Source organism: Meriones unguiculatus, chromosome 1, assembly GCF_030254825.1.
Source record: "Meriones unguiculatus strain TT.TT164.6M chromosome 1, Bangor_MerUng_6.1, whole genome shotgun sequence".
Classification (NCBI taxonomy): Eukaryota; Metazoa; Chordata; class Mammalia; order Rodentia; family Muridae; genus Meriones; species Meriones unguiculatus.
Window position 1 is genome coordinate 185,164,646 of NC_083349.1, and position 15,930 is coordinate 185,180,575.

Below are 15,930 nucleotides of genomic sequence, written 5' to 3' on the forward strand. Positions count from 1 at the left end.
CTGCGCTGATAATGGGAAAATCTTTGAAAGCCGCTTCTCACATCCTCCTTGCTTTGGGTTCTTTCATTGGGTTCCTACTTGAATTCCTTCCCAGATGAGGATTTGTCCTTCTGAGAGACAACAGGGCATGGCAATCATGAAACTCAGAAGTCCTGCCAAGATAGTACGTGACCTCCAGGGTGAGGGTAATGCTTTGAGGTCCACAGCCAACTCTATGCCCCAGCCTCCTTCCTGAACAGGCTCATTACCATTCTTCTTCGGAGCTGTTCTTGGGGTGCAGTTCACTGTTCTGGGTGTACGGTTTCACTGGTACAGTTGGGGTTTACTTCCTCCATCGATTCCATCTAATGCCCTGCCTGGGCTCAGCTCTAGCTCCACAGGTTGCTAACATCACCCTCAGTGAACTGGAGTTAAGCATAAGAACAGCACAGTGTAGGTGTCCTGTGATGATCCTAAGGAGCCCAGGACATGGTTTTATTGTTCTGTAGCAAGCATGCCTCTAAATTTGACTGGAAAAGTTCTTTACTATTGCCAAGGGAGACTTGTTTAAGTGATGGTGGTTCATTTTAAGTGGCTGAGAACTATAGGAGATAAGGACGCTTCTATCTTGAATCTTCAAAGCATTCCCAAATGAGTTCACTCTTCTAGCCCCTGTGGATATTGTCAGCCAATGCCCAGCAGTTAATGGCCCAGCAGAATGCCTTAGAATGGACAGGATTAACACCAGGCACACCCACGACTGAAACAATGGGCCCATACAGCTCAAAATCCCTTCATGTGTCTGCTATAACATGCGTCTTTTCCCCTCACATACGTTCTACAACCTGGCACAATCCAGCCTGCCAAATTCTTTCTGGACAGCTGGGAGAATTCTACATTCACCCTTTCAGGAAACTCTAGGCCCAAATAAGCTCTACAGCCATATACTGAGTCCATAGATTTTTGTGTCTCTGTGTGTACATATATGTGCTTGTACATTCTTGTGCTTGGACTTATGCATCTGGGTGTCTAAGCACATGCGTACAGAGGTTGATATCAGATGTCTTCCTCAATTGCTCTTCACCTAATTCTTTTTTTGAGGCAGGGTGTCTCACTGAATCCAGAGCTCATGGATTTGCCTGGATTGACTGATTAACAAGCCCAGCCTCGTCCTCTGCCTCCAGGTGCTCTCAGTCATAAGATTACAGTCATGAGTCTCAGCACCTGCTTTGATACTCTGCTAGGTGGAGTCTTTCAGAGGCCCTCTGTGGTAGGCTCCTGTCCTGTTCCCTGTTTTCTCCCTCTTCTGATGTCTATCCATTTGCCTTTCTGAATGAGGATTGATCATCTTACCCAGGGTCCTCCTTCTTGCTTAGCTTCTTTAGGTGTACAGATTTTAGTATGTTTATCCTATATTACATGTCTAATATCCATTTATAAGTGAGTATATACCATGTGTGTCTTTCTGCTTCTAGGATACCTCACTCAGGATGATATTTCCTAATTCCCACCATTTGCCTGCTGAGACTCATAGCCAAACTTTGGGCAGAGTGCAGGGAATCTTATGAAAGAAGGAGGAGATAGAAATACCTGGAGGGGACAGCAGCTCCACAGGAAAGCAACAGAACCAAAAAAATCTGGGCACCAGGATCTTTTCTGAGACTGGTACTCCAACCAAGGATTATGTATGGAGATAAGCTAGAACCCCTACACAGATGTAGCCCATGGCAGCTCAGTGTCCAAGTGGGTTCCCCAGTAAGGGGAGCAGGAACTGTCTCTGACATGAACTTAGTGGCTGGCTCTTTAATCACCTTCCTCTGGGGAGGGGGGAGCAGCCTTACCAGGCCATAGAGGAAGACAATGCAGCCAGTCCTGAGGAGACCTGATAGACTAGCGTCAGATGGAACGGGTGGAGGACCTACCCTATCCTCCCCTATCAGTGGACTGGGGGAGAGGCATGGGAGGAGAAGAGGGAGAAAGGGTGGAATTGGGAGGGGATGAGGGACAGGCCTGCAGCTGGGATACAAAGTGAATAAATTGTAATAAATAAAAAATAAATAAATTTTAAAAAGATTACAGTCATGCATCACCTGCTTGCCTTTTTTTGTAAATATTAGGACCCAGAACTTAGGCCCTCATGGTTGCACAACCAGCATCCACTAAGCCATCTCCATAGCCCCTGAGTGGATGTCTTAATCCAGGAGTATCCAAGTATCTAAGCCACCTCACAACTATTTCCACACAACTATTTTGTCATCATGAGATGCGAAAAGGTAAAATAAACCAGCCCTGGCAAATGCAACCCCAGATGGGGTCAAGGGCTGTGTGCAGATCTCTGGGAGTGACATTAATAAAATTCTGTTTATCTCTAACACATTAAAATAGTGTTTTATAAGAAAATTATAGTGAGCGATACCAAGAGGAGACATGTTGAACCCACTGGCATTTAGCTAACATAATTTTTAATAGAATAGAGCTGGCCTAAGACGGAAGGAAAGCAGGAAAGAAATGCCAACCAGATGACTCCCTAGAGAATAATTTATTTTGGTTTTATGTGATATTAAATATCACCTCCTCCACCAACATTGAAATCTGTATTAGCCCCTCGACAAAGTAAATTTTGTTCATTCAAATACACTATCTGGAGCAATGCTGCCATCTATACCAACAAAATAAAGTCCGTTCTCCATGCATGGTTCTCTCCTTCCTCCCTTTTTTTCCCATATTTTAAAAATTTAATTAGTTATTACTATTATTGGGAGGTGCCATTTCCCACTTCATCGTGCAGAAGCGTAGAAGCGTCCAGATCACAGAGGCCAGTGGAGCAAGAAAGCATTTGAACTTTGGCCACGGGACTGAGCTAGACTTCTGACTGCATCTCACCTGGTCCACGGCTGTCACTAGCTACTGCTGTCCAGAATGACTCTGCTACGAAACCCGTTGACCATAGTATAGAGCAGGGCCAGAGCCACGGATAGTGGTCCTCTCCTGATCTGTACTTCACAGGGCAGAAGTGTCTTTGCCTCACAGTGGCCAAGGTCTTTAGGGAATCTTCCTTCCCGTCCTCTCTCAGTAGGATGTGTGTCCAACGTGAGCATTTTTGTCACAGGATAGCTGCTTGTAGACATCTTGATATCAAAAGATTGGCCATCCCATTCTAGATGGTATTTCTACTTCCCTTTTCATCCTTTTTCCACTTCACTTTTCACAACTCACTTCCAATTCCTTTTTACACTTCCCTTCTGACTCTCTCTTTCCTTCTCATTTCCCTTCTATTAAACATGACCATAAAGGGATATCTTAGCCTTGTCCAATGTTTTATTATTCTTTTCTAATTTGATGGTAACTTAATAAACTTTTTTCCCTGAAAACTTCTAAAGAAAACAACCTAAATTGATTTTTGTTTGCATATACCTTGTAGTAATTAAATTTTATCAATTTAAGTACTTGCTTTCCTAGATTTGCTTTAAATTAGAAAGGTTTTTATCCTCCTTCTCACCTTAATGATCCCCTTCCTCCCTTTTTCTATCTTTTAAAAATTAACTAGTTATTACTTTTATTGGGATGTAGGGTGCATGGCGTGCATGTGGAAGTCAGAGGACAACTTCACAGACTCAGTTACCTCCTGCTGCCTTCCCACAGGCTTCAGGGATCAAACTCAGGCCACCAGACTTCTATGGCCAGCATCCACTAAGCCCGAGTCATCTCTGTGGTCCCTTTAACTGTCTTTCAGTAGCTCATTCCCATTCTCTGTGCCTCAAACGATAACTCCAATAGTCAAACCTCTAGATTATTTTCTATGCAGGTATCTTTCATTTTCAAAGAACCACAACTTCCTGCTTTAGTTCTGAACTCAAACTTGAATCCCATTCACTAAAACATTTTTTTTTTTTATTAAAACACCCACAGTGTCCAGGAATCAAGCAAGGCAATGCAGATTCAATAAGATGCTCATTTTAGAAGAGGTGACAGAGAGCAAATAAGTTATCAATAGACACACACACACACACACACACACACACACACACACATACAATGAGAGACCACATGTATTATCCAAAAATGAACAGTACATTAAGGGAAGGAGCAGGAAGCCCCCAAGTGAGATCCCTTTTCCAGAACTGCCTTTAGTCCAGTGGAGATCCCTAGCCATGTCACAAGCTGGGAAAGAGTTTTAGAGAAGGAAGATAAAGCACAAATGTCTCCCAAAAGGAAGGAATCAGAAATATATATGGACTTGCAAAGTATGTTCATGTGACTGGAGACAAACAAAAAAGGAGAGAGGAAAAACAGAAAGAGATTGCAGAGAGGGAGAAAGGCCAGAGCTTGCCAGATCCCTTCTAACAAACTTGGATTTGTTCTTAGGGGCAGTAGCAAGTCAAGAGAATTGGAGTGGCCTGATTTTTTTCAGATCTTTTCTCTAATACATTATTCAGGGAGGATGTGACCCTGCGGCATCTGAATCTCAAATCCAGGCATATTTTATCAGGTTTCCAAGACCAAATTACTAATTACTTCTTCAAAACACTCCCAAATGATCATCACTTAAAAAAACCACAACAACAAATGAAAGGAAACAAGACAAAACAGGGCTTCTCGGGACAGCGTTGTCCTTCTTAACTCTGAATCGCAGAATTGTCTAGTTCCTGAAAGTTTTGATAGCTCTTTCCTACCTTCCCATGTTAGTTGTTTTTCTCCCTTAACATGGTCTGTTTAGAAACGATTAATAAGAATTTACAATAATGAACTGTTTGCATGTTTCCTGAGCATGTCCCTGGGATCACGAGACAGTTCTTGTTAAAGAACAATCAAGAATCAGATTACAGAAAGAGAAGAACACAGATGTAATAATAATTCGTGGCCATGTATCTGCCACCAGGGTACCTATCAACTTGTAAGTGATAAGTAGGGAATCGTGATGTATTTGTGGAGATCTTTTTGTAAAACCACCAGTAATGGCTTCCATTCCTGTCATTTGTGCCTAAACGCATGTGTGCATGTGTGAATGTGTGCACACATGCACACTGACACCCCCCCACACACAGGCATGCATGCATGCAAGCAGGAATGCACACTAGAGGACAGCCTCTGACATCATTCCTCAGGTACCATATCCCCAAGCCTCCTTCCTGCCCTTTGCCCTCTGCATTCAATCACAATTTTTGAAGAATTTACTATTTCAAGGGTGTCCTTCACCTCACCTGCCCATGTGCGTAGAGAAACTCCCGGTGTACTGCTCTGCCATCCCTTCCTCTGCCACTCTTTCCCTTTTGACTCTAGGGCTAGAGCTCAAAGGCAGGACAATGCTCTTGCTGCACAAGCTATCTGTCCCTAGGCAACACCCCAGTCCCTTTAGTGTTTTTTTGATACTTGGTGGTTCTGCTGGCTCCTTCCTCTCCAAGTCCAGTCGTAGCCACAGACTGGATACAGAGCCCAGTTTCCCTCAGAAAGGCCCTGGGTTGGCCCAAGTCCAGCTTCTTATTCGTACAAACACCAAGGGCTATAAATGAGATTGTGTCAGGCTACAGATCAGAGAACTGACCCAGCTAAAACTTCCCCCTAAGTCCAAGGCAGTCTTTCCCATTACAGGCTCTTAATAGGTATAATTGGTAACTGCCTGAGAATAATGTGAGCTCATTCAGGTTTTTCATCTACCCATTGGTGCTGAAATAACAGTCAAATGAAAGCAAAACTTCTCTCCAACAGGGTCATGCTGAAGAACCTATGCTTAGCATACAAGCTTAATGCCCTCTGAGTGTGTAGTATAAAATGATTTACCGCATTTTCAGATACTATGTATCTAGATGCCATGATACAAAGAAACACGCCAGAAAACATGATTTGAGTGGAGAATATGACAGACTCTTATTTACAGAGGACTATGCAAGGATAAAATATAATACAAGCACAACCTCATGGTACCCAAACTGAAAAGAACAGGCTGGTGATTCATTTTTAAGAATATATTCTCTTCCAAACATTACATTTAATCACCTTTAAGTCTAAGCAGTCAGAATGATCTTGCAAGTGGGGAGTAAGTAACTGCCTGTGATACTTATTTATAATTGTTGGGTATTGGAAACTCTGTCCCCCAACCTGATTTTAGATATCAAGTATTTTGTACTATTATCTGAATATTTTATAGGTCATTGTCTTCATATTCCATTTCTGTGAGCTGAAAGCTGAGTTTCACAGGTTTATAAGTGGTAATGGACTTTACCAGGCTTTAGGCTGTCTGGCTAATTTAAAATTTTTATACTGTACATGATTGGATCTTCTTTCAATACAGTTGGGTCAAGGTTTGAAGTAAATCAATAATTTTCATTATCCCCAAAGCCCAAAATCCCCATCTAGAAATTTCTGGAGGTTCACCAACAATGTTGCGGTCATTTTGCTAGGGCTCAAGGCAGAAATGTCAGTAAGATCTCTTACATGATAAACAGATGCTGAGCATTGAGGCCTCCTGGGATTGGAGAAGTACACATTGTGTGCACTCTCAGGACATGGTGAGCTTAAAGCCAAGGCAAACATGTAAAACTCATGACATATGTAACCCACATTGCTACTTCTCACCAGAGTGACAAAATGCATAACAAAACTTAAGAGAGGAAGGGTCTTATTCCTCTAATAGTTTCAGGGGCTACAGCTCTCCATAGTGGGAGGCAGTCTCTCAGGTTGCAGCTGCAGACAGGTGGCAGAGATAGAGCTGGTGTTGAGTTCTCTTCAGCCAGAACCCAGCCCATGGAATGATACCATACATTCAGGGTGAGTCTTCCCATTTCAGCTAACCCAGTGTAGAAACTCCCTCATAGACATGCCCAGCGGTTTGGTTCTTAGGTGGTTCTAGATCCTGTCAAGACAACAGTATTAACCCATGTTTCCCAGAACCTGGTCAGAATGGCCTACATACAAGAAAGTATGCTAAATTAAAAATAGCTTGCATATGAGAGCTACATACAAGCTGGGTTCCTCTATAACACTCTAGTTTTCTAAATTATAATGGTTTATGTTATTTTCAAATAGTGTTTGCAGATGACTAAGTAGAAAAAAAATCTATTGTTCAGAGAGCATTAGCAAAACATATTTAATCCTTCCCCAATTTTGTAGTGAATTCTTGGCACATGAACTATTAAGACTCATGTGCAGAGAGAATCATGTGGTGTGTTTACACTCTGTTCATACTTGAGGCAGAAGAGATGGGCATACCCACTTGAATACACCAAATGGAGGAAATGTAATCTTTGATATTCCTAAAAAGGTATGTTTTTGCAGAAATATTTGCACAAGAAATCACATACAACTAAAAAGGTTCCAGTTGTAAGCCTAGATTTTAACCTGCTGTTTGGCCCCTCTCCCAAACACAATAGTACCTTTCCAAACCAGACAGAAGACACAAAGCAAGAGCCTAAGGAAAAGTTTCACTGTGCGGTAGCAGCAGATGGCTAGCAGCATGACAAGGGTTACCGCCAACCCCTCGCTAGTCTTGTCTGGGGTCAGCTTCTCCTTTACCTCCCCAAATAAAACCTCTATCGATTGGTCTTGCTCTTTGATTGAGCACAGGGATGCTGGACAGGCTGACTGAGTCCACAGGGAAAAGCGGGAGCTGTATGCACTCCCAGTCAACCAGCTTAAATAATCTTAGGCCTATAGTGATTCCTCTCATTTAATGCAGATGGAAGCTTTGTCTTGACGTCAGTTGAAAACAGATGCCAATGGCCTGGCTTGCTTTAGGGTAAAGTCCCCCCTGTCTACTCAACTGTCCTTTCTGCAAACAGCTTTTCAAGGCAGGGAAGAACCCTCTGAAGATGTGGGCTCCAAGCCATGGTACTGTTGGTGGTAGAACCACCTCTCACCCTTCCCTAATAAAGGCACAAAACACTGAACAAAGGATTGTTTACCCAAACATGTAAGAGTTAAACACTTTAGAGCACTGCAAGGAATCAGAGATAGTATGGGGAAGTTCTTATCAAAATCAGTATCTTATATATAAGCAAATGGCATGATCATAAGGGGATACATATTGGTTTCATGAAACCTACTTTGTCAAGTGAACCCTCCCTCCCTCCCTTCTTTCCTTCCTTCCTTTTCTTTCTTTCTTTTTCTTTCTTTCTTTCTTTCTTTCTTTCTTTCTTTCTTTCTTTCTTTCTTTCTTTCCTTTTTCTTTTTTTCATTTCTGCAGAGAGCCTTGGTTATTTGTAAAGAGATAAGTAAGTTTAAACTTTCAAGTGGAGGGAGAGAGCCTTCATGTTCTTAGTAGAATAATTACTTTTCAAGTTAGATTCACATTAACTTCACACTTCAGAGTGATTTGAAGGTAAATTTTATGTCATGGGGCATTTCTCACAATCTAAAGAAAGGATAAAGAAACAAAGGGAGGAAGAGAGAGAGAGAGAGAGAGAGAGAGAGAGAGAGAGAGAGAAGAGAGAGATCCTACCATTAAAAGCTAGGCAAAATCTCTGAGTCAAAGATTGGCCAGATTTCTGCCATTGTTAGTTGTTTTGAACAAAGGCTGTTTCTCAGCTATTGCGTGCAAATGACCCCTTGTTCAGAGGCTCCCCAAAACGAAGGGGACAGAAGAAGAATACGTGCACAACAGGGCCCTTGTTGTTGCAGGTCCTCTGTTCTTCTGCTCTCCTTAAAGAACGATTTGGACAATCACTTTGTTAGCAGCTAATGGTAGGATACATTAGTCCTGGTTTTCTGGTCACCCTGTCCTTTACAGAATCTGACACTACTGATGTCCTTCACAAGAAGGATGATGAAGAGCTTTTTTTACCCCTTGATATCCCATTTGATGCTCAAAAAAATGTTAAGAACCGAAACTCACAGTAGCCCTACTGGGAGGTACACTCAGCTAGGAAGTAATTAGCTGACACATCAGTATCTCTGCTTACATGTTTGGAACCCATGCCAAGAAAACAGGCAAAATGTGTGGTCCAACTTTTGGCTTCCCACCAACAATATCATTGCAATAAAGCTTTATTTACACAGTTATTATTTTCAAGCAGCTTTGTGCACTTTATGATGGCCATCCATCATGAAAAAAAAACAAAAAAACAAAAAACTTTGATTTGTATTGTCTCTGCATTTCATTTGAGAGGAAAGGTTGATGAACAAATGCTAAGATAATAACAACTCAAAAACTCAGAAACCTCATGAGAGTGGCCTCTGTGGTTCCTATCCACCCACTTCTGTTCCAAGGCGACAATGAGTCTACACAGGGGCTATCTTTCAAGGTAGAAATCAGCAGTTCTCAACCTCCGTAATGCTGCGACCCTTTAATACACTTCCCCAACCATAAAATTACTTTTGTTGCTATACTTCTTGATTGTAGTTTTGCTATGGTTATGAAGCATAATGTAGATATCTGATATTTGTACTGGTCTTTGGCCTTGACGCATAGGTCGAGAACTGCCGGTATAGATCATATTTTCCAAAATTACGTATATGTAGGCTGGTGAGATTGTTCAGAGGATCAAGGAGCTTGCCACCAAGACTGATAAGCAGAGTTCAATATGAGGACCTACATGGTGGAAGGAGAGAACGGACTTGACATTTCTACAGATATTGCAGATGTGAACACTCACACCCACAATACACAAAGATTACTTTAAAAGTATATATATATATATATATATATATATATATATATATACATATGCCTGCTGTTGGCCAACTTGCTGAATGAATGAATGAATGAGTGAGTGAATGAATGAATGAATGAATGGTGACTTCCACCTGGAAGCTAGAACCCATGCCATCACCTCCCAGCACGGAACAACTTGCATGGCCACAGTACTTGTGTGAGGCACTTGGTGCACTCTGAGCATTTTGGCTCAAGTCTTCCACCAGGGGGAGCAGGGCCACCACCCAAGCGTACAGAGGACACCTGATGCAAAACCTTGGGAGATGCTAAAGGAGAAAGACCAAGTCCCTAGGCACAGGGATTAAAATCAAAACCAGACTGAAGAAGAGAAAGAAGGCATAAGATGGCTAAAGCCAAATTAGACTTGTTTTGCTCCTGCCTGTATGCGCAGTGCTTGCAAGGCAGTAGAGCCTCCCAGTCCTGGGAGCCTGGTCTTCCATGCAGCCGTCTCCTGGTTACTAATGTGAATTAGCTCTGGCACAGCACAGCTCGTCTCAAAGACAGAAAGCAGAGTGACCACAGGCAACCACTCTGAAATTCTCAGCTGTCATGCTCTGAATCCATTCTCTTTGTGTCTGTAACTCCAGAGGAAAGATCGGGGTTAGTTTTGGCCAGGCAGGAGTAGCAATGGTGACTTCACTATGAACTTTAGGCTGTGATTCTGCCAAAGAACAAATCATTCTCCAGAAAGGCAACATTCTATCATAGGAGGCCATCGATGGGAAAAAGTCAAGGTCTCCACTTTCTTCTCTAGGAAAACTCAGACCAAAGAAAGGAGAGAGGTCTAATCCTAAGGCATCAAAGTGCATGATTTAAAAGCAACTGGAGAGTCCTCTCAACACCTCTCATCATGTCAATGGGAGATTCTGCAATGGACAGCAATGTACAAGGATATCTAAAAGGACAGATATGACTGGCTCAAGTTACCTTCTGAATCACCATCTAGATCGTGACTGCATCCTCTTAAATGAAAGATAATCCACGAGACCTCACACACACCACAATTTAAAAACAACAAAACAACAACAACAACAGAAACCCAACACAGACCTGACTCATATTAAAGAAAGAGGACTTAAGTTTAATTTAGCTAATGAAGCCTTGGAGAGTCAATTATCCTCCCAAGGCTGCTGACACAAGCAGAGCAGCAGAAGATACTCTGTTTCAGCAGGAGTTCCACCCTAGCAGGCGCCACATGGAATGGGACAAACCTGGAGATCCAACTTAGAATATTCCTGGGAGTCCGCTCTTGGGCATAACCACCAAATTGGCATGAATGAGAACATTCCACAAGGCTCCCACGAGGGTATTACGGGTCTATTTTAGGTAATGATTAAAGCCAATGGAAAGTTATATATAAGTCCTACAGAGAAGCAAATCCAGATGTACAATGTTATGTTCCTATGGGATGAGACAACCAACTGTTGTCTTACTAACTAAAGCTGGAACCCAGGATAACATAGAGAAATATCATAGCTAATTGAACCCCTTCCAATAGTTGAGGCATCCTACACACAAGATATCAGCTCTCACTTTCAATCTCATTCCTCCAGGCAGAAAGCTTTTCATGAAATCAACAAGTATTAAAAATAATAAAAACAAAAGAAAACAAAAACATACAGACACACGAGCAACTCTAAATCTACCTAGTAGGCAGTATTTATATATGGATATTATACAGAGAAATGTAACCTAATTATCAAAGAAGAGATCATGAAATTTTTTAATTTAATTTTATTTATATATTTACTTATTGCTATTTATTCACTTTGTTTATCCATTGCAGTCCCTTCCCTCGTCTCCTGTCTACTTCCAGCCGTGCCTACTTTCCCTCCTCTCCCCATATGCCCTTTCCCTAGTCTCCTGATAGGGGAGAGCTTCCTCCCCTTCTATCTGACCCTAGCTTATCAGGTCTCATCAAGGCTGGCTTCATCATCTTCCGCTGTGGTCTGGCAAGGCTGCACCCCCCAGGGGGAGGTGAACAAAGAGCAGGCCACTGAGTTCATGTCAGAGACAGCCCCTGTACTAGGGAACCTGAGCAGCCGATGGGTTTCCTTTGAACTCTTCATGCATGGGCCTTGGTTGGAGGATCAGTCTCTGAAGGGCCCCCTGAGCCTAGGTATCTTGGCTTTGTTGTTCTCCTTGTGGAGTTCATGCCCCCTCCAGATCTTTCTATCTCCCTCTTCTTCCATAAGGATTCTAGCATTCTGCCCAAAGTTTGGCTATGATCCTCAGTATCTCCTTTGATACCCTGGTGGGTAGAATCTTTCAGAGGTCCTGTGTGGAAGTCTACTGTCCTGTTTCTTGTCTTCTCCTACTTCCAATATTAGTCATATAATATAGTATAAATATACTAAAATCTATAGTCCTAAAGAAGCTAAACAACAAGGAGGACCCTAGGGAAGATGCTTAATCCTTATTCAGAAAGGCAAATAGGAGATCATGAATTTAAAAGGAAGACATGAGGAAAGGGCTGAAGAGGAGAGAGGAGTGGAAAGGATGTAAATAGAGAACTCTTGTATGAAAAAAAGCCTGAACTGTAAAGTAAAAATAGACAAAAAAGCCAGAACCAAAATCAGACAAGGAAACCAACCCACACAGATGAGGCAGAGAAAGGGTTAACTTTGAGGTAGTCTAAAGGAGGCCTGCTACATTACAGCAGACCCAGAGAGAAGTGTTCTCAATGTCTGTGAAGAAATCTTCTGCCATGTGACGGTAAACAATGAGCCTTGTCAAATTTTTCTTATTTTTCATTATAGGAAATTTAAGTGTCACAATACTTCAAGCGTACGGCATGGATGGAAAACAAGATGGCACAGTGACTCCATGACAATGGTAAATCAAGTGCTCTGCCTGGCAGGAAAAATGTCATTAGCCTGAGAAGTGATCAGGCTGATGTCATTTGTGAAACAGGGTAATATATCTATTTAAATTTATGGAGGAAAACAATTGATTTTATTTCCTACCATCTACTTTTTGAGGTCAAAAGGAAAATATTTATTACGCCTTTTTAAAAGAAATAGCATTCATTACACACTCAAAAATAAGTTGCAATAGAGGAAATATTTCCACTGGCATATCATGAAACACAGTTGTTGCTAAACAGCTGGTTGTGAAAGGCTCACATCAGCTCAAATGGATCATTAAGGTGGAACACAGCTCCACATCGGCTCACTCGCAAGCTCTGGTCCTGCCTTCACAGTACGCCCAACTCAAGGTCAAGGGAAATGTATTCTTCAGCTACCTGAAAGCTAGCGGACTAACAACAGAATGTGCCCAAAGAGGGATCTAGGCGATTTACCAGTCTCTTTATGCTTCAGTCAAAACCACTGTGCTCTCGGAGAGATGCTATCTTCTCCCAGTAAACACACACCATGCTTGAAAAGATCTGCTCCAAGAAAACTTGAGCAGAAGCTAATCTAAGTAACAGTTAAGTTTATTCAAATAGCTGTGCTCATTTTTAAGCCTAGACGCAAGCAATCATTGACTAAAACAGATGTTTCAGATATATTTTGAGTGAAACAATAGGCAATAAGACAAACTAAGCTCTATTGTTAGAGGATATGTGTTATATTACATAAATATTATGCATATATCATAGCATACATGATACGTATATGTGTGGTGAATATACACAGAAAATGATGGAAGAATATTTAAGTAGAAGTTAATAATGACTAACTTTGCAATCACACTTACAATGATTTATAATAATGTTTTCTTTGTGCATGTGTGTATGAATATGGGGGTATACCAAAGTGTGTGCCCAGAGGCGTGTGTGTGTGTGTGTGTGTGTGTCGATGGAGACCAGTGAGCAACGTTGGCTTTCATTCCTCAGATGTTGTCAAACTTTACTTTTTGAGACAGGGTTTTCCATTGGCCTGTTAGGCTCAGCTATCTCCCTAAAGAGTAAATTTTTAAGAGGTGACAGCATTGGTGAGATTTGGACAAAAATTTTAGCCTTGCTATCTATTAGGTGTGACACTGGGAAGGTTTTTTTTATTATCTTCTATCTTCAATGTGCTTATTTTAAAATTAAGAATTAAAATAGAGCCCATTTCACAAAACTGTTGTAAAGCTTACATGAGACTGCACAGGTACCGTGTGTCATTTTTCTTTAGCAAAACTTTCATGCATATAGCACTCATTATTTATTGTTTATTTTATTCCGATTCCCTTCAACTTTCCTGAAGCCCTGGGAAACATCCTCAGACCATAGAACATTCTGGACCCACCAACAGGATATGCAAAAAAGAGTAACCTAAGAGAGAAGGGAACACAGGGGCAGCAGAAAAAGTGACAACGACACACAGCCAAGCCACAGCCTTGTATTCTATCCCTACCTCCCCTCAAGAAGTCTAGACTTTACTTCAGAAAAGAAAACATTTTGATTTTTTTCAGGAAAATGTCTGAGGATTTTGTTGTGATCTTGGAATGAATTCAGAGACCTGTAATTTTGTTCTTGGAGTTTGAAGAGGAATGGCTCATTATTTGAGGCAGTTTGGGAAACTGAATGGAGAAAAGTGGCCTCCATTCTAATTTTATTTTTTTTGCGTTCGTATTTTAATTTTATGCTACCTTTTTATCAATTAAATGTGTTCCCTTACAGTTCCATACATGTTTACAATGCTTTCTGAAGACGCGCAGCCCCCACTTAATGCATTTCCAGTCCTGTCGGCCCTCCTCCCTACAAATTCCTTGAACCTTTAAATATCAACCCGTGTTTTCTCACTTTGGAGCTCAATGGTGCTTCAGTGAGAAGACACACCTGTGTTTCTTGAATGAATGCACCTCTCCCGTCCTACTGAATGACAGAAACCCTTTCCCTTTTCTTCACCCCATGGTAAGGCAGGAATGTAGGGTTCCTGAGAGAAGACACTTGAGAAGTTGAGAGTCTAAACAAGAGCACAACATGTGAACTAAATACACACACACACACAGGTAGTAATTAAAGATGCTTATTTCTTCATGGGTTTTGGTTTTCAAAGACCGTGGCATGAGAATATGTTCATTAGAAAAACAAACGTAATCCACCTTTATGCTCCTAAATCTGTTCTGCATGCCAAGAAGTGGGTAAATCTGTCTCTCTTGGGAAGTTCCCAAATGTTTTGATTGAAATAGAACATCTCATTTAATTCTCATTTCCAGGATGAATTCAGAATTCATTGAGCAGATCCAGTTTTTCTTTTTTAATTATTAAATGACAACTGAACTGAAAAGATGTCTTTTTGTCCTTGGACAAATATATGCATATAGTCCACGCAGAAATATTGGCTTTGTGAACTTTGGCCAAAAGAATAATTAAAACCATATTAGTAAAGTGTGCTCATGCATGTTCTTATGCATCTCTGTGTGCCTACATAGCATGTGTACCCACATGAATGTGAGTGAATATAAAATGTGTGTGGATTATAGATCACTGAGTCCAAAGAAAGATCTCTAAAATTTGATGTCCTCTGTACAGGAAAATAACCTGTGATGGGCCCTAGACTAGAAAATATTATCTGTACATCCATCCACCAGTTAAGACTCAAAAATCCATTCTTCACAGCCTCTCACATTTCCTGCACTACACACAAAAATGTTCTTCTTCCTTCTGCATACCCATTACTGACCTACGTGTCTTTCTTTCTCCCACCGTAAGACAAAAGGCTCTTCAGAGCAGAGAAGTGGAGCATTCTTATTTATATTTCCTCTGTTCTTAGTGCCAAACACAGTACTGAGGATCAATAAAAATTTTCAAAATAAAACGAACATTCTACTCCACGTTAATGTTACCATCCATTTTTGCTTTCATAAACTACCAAGAGCTGCATGGGCCAGAAAATATGATTCAGTGATATAGCTCCAGCAACATTTTAACTTCTGACTCCTGACAAAACCTGGCTCCTCTTAAGATCTTGTTAACACACTCCAATGGGTAGAGAGGAGATAGTCCATGATGTCTATGACCAACTCCAGTAAAATCAAAACTGAGTGTTGAGGGTTCAAGGAGAAACTCATTTTGGACAGCACGGGGTACGTAGGTTGGAATGTGTAGGCTCAGGGAGAAACTATTGGTCTTCCATTTGTTTCACTCTAAAAGAGCCTTTGTCCAGATACTACAACACTATTCTCAGAGGACACAACCAGCTAATGAGTTTTGATCAACAGAGAGATGAGCAAGCAAAGAGGGAGTATGCAAATCAGATATCATGGTGCCATGGTGAGGGCACACACACTTTAAAATAATAAAATTGAGGTCTGGAAAGAAGGCTCAGAGGTTAAGAGCACTGGCTGCTCTTCCAAAGGTCTTGAGTTTATTT

General features: G+C 41.3%; 1 protein-coding gene across 28 annotated transcripts in view; it reads right to left on the reverse strand.

Moving 5' to 3' along the window:
* Ncam1 (neural cell adhesion molecule 1) overlaps positions 1-15,930 on the reverse strand; it is a 297,496-nt gene that overhangs the window by 149,941 nt on the left and 131,625 nt on the right. The window lies entirely within an intron of this gene.